The sequence below is a fragment of the Macrobrachium nipponense genome, chromosome 17 (genome assembly GCF_015104395.2).
Source record: "Macrobrachium nipponense isolate FS-2020 chromosome 17, ASM1510439v2, whole genome shotgun sequence".
NCBI lineage: Eukaryota > Metazoa > Arthropoda > Malacostraca > Decapoda > Palaemonidae > Macrobrachium > Macrobrachium nipponense.
This window is the reverse complement of record NC_087210.1, coordinates 30,092,401-30,097,400: the sequence shown is the minus strand read 5'-3', so window position 1 is coordinate 30,097,400 and position 5,000 is coordinate 30,092,401. Positions and strand designations below refer to the sequence as shown.

General features: G+C 38.1%; 1 protein-coding gene across 3 annotated transcripts in view; it reads right to left on the bottom strand.

Annotated features, from left to right (window-relative positions):
- Window positions 1-5,000, bottom strand: part of LOC135196156 (E3 ubiquitin-protein ligase RNF43-like) — a 147,542-nt gene that overhangs the window by 41,877 nt on the left and 100,665 nt on the right. The gene's annotated exons all lie outside the window — the stretch shown is intronic.

The window sequence follows — 5,000 nt, the reverse complement described above, 5'->3', positions numbered from 1 at the left end:
TCCCTGAGTATATGGCTTCGCGTTTCCTTACCAGAGTGAATTACTAACTGTCTCGTATCGAACTACAGCATGCGGACCAACTCCCATATCAAATATCTCGCCACCACGAAGAAAACATCTCTTCTCTTGAAAGCACGTGATAGTCATCCAAGGAACACCACCACAAGGCTTGGGTACGAGCTGCAGTACGTCCCAGCATTCAGACAACTCCGCCAATTAGAAGTTGTTTGTGAAAGTCGTGCGACACATACTGGCAAATTAGTATTTATTTGTGAAAACCAGGGCCTTATAAGGACTTGTGTAGACATACAACCATACACCCTGAGCTCTCTCTGGTGTCTCCATCAGCAGTACAATTTGATATTTAACCTCCTTTTGGAAATCGAAATGACCAGTCAAAAACTTGAATTCATTCCTATAAGCTTGTACCGGATCTTAGGAATCACAGATCGCCTCAGACGATATGGAATCCATTTCAAGATATGCACATTCTGAAAATATCCAGTGTGGCTGGGCCATAGTTTGTTCCTTGGTAACAAAAAGAGGGACTGGCCTAGACATCAAATGCACAGTTCATGTGAATCTGCTATAGCTTGATCTTCTATTATAAACTGATCACAGATACAAACACAACAGACGCCCACGGAAATTAAACATTTAACAGCCTACCTAACAGACACTGCAAGTGCCAAAACACAAGTAAAATCTGCAACAAAGTATCATACAGAACGCACACAGATATCTGTAACATACAGTCTTCCTCATTCGACCACCCCAAGAAATTACCATTAGGTGGCCACCTTATAGATTCTACTGACCTATTTGTTCAATATGATAAATTAATTCATTCAACTAATGTTGATGCTAATTACACAATGACTATCGGTCGTCCGGCAGAACCTTTATCCAGCAAAAGAAAACCGAATGACTTACAGTCAATTATAATATTGCTACAAAATTCTCGACCAAGTGAGCCCAAAGAGTTTACAGCACAGATAAAGTTATGGCCTTGAAAATTTTGGAATGGAATTCTCAGGCATAATTAGTGTGAAATGAGATTTTAAAGCCTGTTTTACATAACCTCTTTTTGTTATCAAGGAACAAACTGTGGCCCAGACACCCTCGATATTTTCAGAAAATGTGCATATCTTGAAAATGGATTCCATATCGTCTGAGGCGATCTGTGAGTCCTAAGATCCGGTACAAGCGTATAGGAATGAATTAAAGTTTTTGACTGGTCAGTTCGATTGTAAATGGAGGTTAAATATAAAATTGTACTGCTTACGGAGACACCAGAGAAAGCTCAGGTCTCCTTGTTCAGGATAGAATATTACCGGTTGTATGGCTCAGTGAGAGGAAGACACTGTCTTAAAAGATAAGACACTGTCTTAAAGATAACAAGAAGACAGAAATGGACGGTAGTACACCAGAAAAGATTGGGGAAGACACAACATCTATTTTTGAGACGATAGATGGACGCACTGTAATTTTCTCTGTAATTCCCATTAGACAGAAATGAAGGAACTCTGAAATCCACAAAAACAAGAGTATGTAAAATCATGCTGTTCACCAAGTGTTATAAACTGCCTTTAAAAATGTTTCGATAACCACTAGTCTCTTGAATCTATTATTACATTGGAATAATACGGTAAACATCAATTCCAGACCTATTCAAATCTTCCAATCGGGAAATATGACGCCGTGTTTTACAAAAACATCAAAAATGATATTACGGAGGTTTCCCCTTTGTACCTCACTTCCAACAATCTCCTTAAGTTGGGGAGATGCACTTTTCAGGGACGAGGGAGGAGGAATAACAAATCCAATAGATAAAGATCTTTTTATTTCATTTGTTAATGGAACGTCTTTACACCTTCGAAATATAACCACGTGCGGTGGAAAAAAGTGAAGAGTAATACTTATACATAAAAGCGACAGGAAAGAAAATACAAGGAATGAAAAGGGGTCAGCAAAAACTTTGAAATATATCACAGTCAGTTTTGTAGACAATCATGAAAATATCTTTTTCGATTTAAAAGATTAATTTTTATTGTTATTATTGGATTTTTTCTACATTATTTCAAGATCGGAGGCAAGAGTAATTCTCCAAAATTTTCATTTCACTGGGTTTAACAGAGATCCGCAAGGAAAAAAATATTTGACATTAATTACGGATAAAAACTACCAATAAGTTTGCTGATGGAAAAAAGGATGGAAAATATAAATATCAATTCTTATCTTAAGTTTGTAATCATGTCCATCATAAAGACTAAATTTTAAAAGAGATAATGGAACAATAATGTAAAGTTTGGTTATAACCCCTCGCAACTGGACGTAAAACAATCATCAAGATGAGGTTTAATTGTGAAGAGCAGACAATCACAAGTACTTAGATTCATGAAATGCGAGCTATGAAACTGTGAATCTAAATTGGGAGCACTTGTCTGTTCAACTTTTCACTGTTGGCGTAAAGGCAGCGGAGGTAAACAAAACGTTGCATACCAAATAACATAATATGAACAACAACAAAACAACAACAACAACAACAACAACAGGCCTCGAAGAGAATTGAGTAATATACAAGACTATCAACAGGAGGCGCTCCATATGTTAAGAGCGGAGAGTGACGGGAAAATTTCATCAACAAAAATAGGACCACTAAAGTAAATGAAACAAACAAAATGACAGACAGACAGACAAGCTTCTGGAGCAAGGACGGGTACATACACACACACACACATACGTAAGTACATAAACAAACACGCACACACACACAGACATAGAAAGCATGTCTTTGAAGTCTGATAATAATATCAAAGGCCGACGAGAAGAGGGAGTAGGTGGCGGTTGTGGTGGTGAATTGGGGGGGGGGGGGTAGGGAGGGGAAGATGAGGAAGAGGGGACCACGGTGGTGCTAGGGGAGAGGGAGGGGGGGGGGGGAGGAGGCAAGTGGGAGGAGGAGGGTGCCGGTCTCTTTCTACGCTCAGAGAAACGTTGTCCAAGAGGTCTCCCCCGTCCAAGGCACCAAGGCGCCTCCTAAGAAACCCTCCACCCCCCCCTCCCCACACAGAGCTCACAATATTCTAAGGTTAGAACAGCACTGGCCTCTACATCTATGTCTTAAGTAAAGGCTAAATATAATCCTACTTGTATCCAAACAGACACACGCAAAGCCTTGTGTTGTGCCTCAATATATATGATATCTTTTGTTGAAAAGTGACACAAGTGTATAATTTAACAATTTCTTCATGTTAAAGTATATCACGCCCACTGCACAAGATGCAAGTCCTTACGATTGGGACAGTCAGATGCAACTACTGCTAACATCAACAACTACACCTACAACAATGAAGTACAATATGCATCAAACATGATTCTCTACAAACAGGGCAAGTCTTGCCGCTGCTATTTTCACTTCTACACAGAAGTGTACGCATCACATTTTTATGCTCTCTCTCTCTCTCTCTCTCTCTCTCTCTCTCTCTCTCTCTCTCTCTCTCATATATATATATATATAATCTTATGTTTGCTTATTGTCAAAAGCTTGCACCTACATGGACGAGAGAGAGAGAGAGAGAGAGAGAGAGAGAGAGAGAGAGAGAGGAGAGAGACTTGAGAATTTAATCAAAATCACAAAAAGAGAGAGATAAAAGCAAACCTAAGCTTTGACCAGCTCCGTCCTATAGTAAGCAAAACACACAGGCAAAATAAAAAGCGACAGAAAAGAAAAAAAAAAGTGACGCAGGGAGTGAGCTCACAATCAAAACAGCAGATGAACTAAAGAACATAAAATACTAAAACGCCTCTTTGAGCTCGTGCGGCACTCTCTCTCTCTCTCTCTCTCTCTCTCTCTCTCTCTCTCTCTCTCTCTCTCTCGTACACTGCCAAAAGAAGTGACTGAACCCAATACTCTTCCTAACTTGAAAGGGAAAGAATCCATAGTCAACGATACCAAGACTTATGTCGTTAGATCTCCAACATAGACAATGCGAGAACTGGAGGACTGTTAAAAAATATACACAGCAGTCTGCGTAAACTGACATTACTACAAAAAAAAGCATCTAAACAATGGCCAGGGAATGATATTCAGATTATTGGTTGAACCTAGTACAAGGTTCGAAAGCTTTTAACATCCATTAAAGACCATGTACTCACATGCTACATTATTGTGGACCTGCAACCATTATCTTCATTTTCGACCAGGAAAACTGTGCCCACCATTCAGATTATTATCAATACCAGATGATACACGAAGATGTAAAGTATATATATGAATTCCATATAATGAATATCTGTTACAACAGAAGACTATATATTTTGAATTGTTATAGTTATTGAAATTAATGGAGAAATTGGAAAAGGCTACAAGATGCAAAGCAAACTGCCATAGGAGAGAATGACAATATGTGATAATTGGAGAAAATATAAAAGAATAAATACAACGAGAAAAATCAACACATATATATAATATATATGATTTGTTTGTTGATTTTTATCTTTGTATTTACTCTTTTCTGTTTTTTCTCCTAATATCACATATTGTGATTGTTTCCTATGACATCTTGCTTTGCAACTTTTAGTCTTCTAGAATTTTTCTTATGGGTGTTCCATTACTTTGAATGACGATAATAAATCAAAATTCATGTATACATGTATAATATATACATACACACACGTATATAAACTGCTTATAGAGCAATAAGTTTGGAAAACTAAGGTTTAAGAGCATGGTGCTTCAAATTAGAATCGCAATCTCTTTCAACTTATGGACAGCGGTAAGAATAATAATACTGTCAAGAGACAGGAAAGACAATGAGGGACTCCCGCAATTGGACATCGCAACAATTTGTCTTCAAGACAGAATGTGGTCTTGGAGGCCCAGTAGTGACAGTTCGTGAGACTCGTGGAATGGATGTGCTACAGGAAGTTCCCTCCACTAAAACATACAATTACCATTATTGGAAAAATGAAACTACCAATTCGAGTAATATTTTTATAGA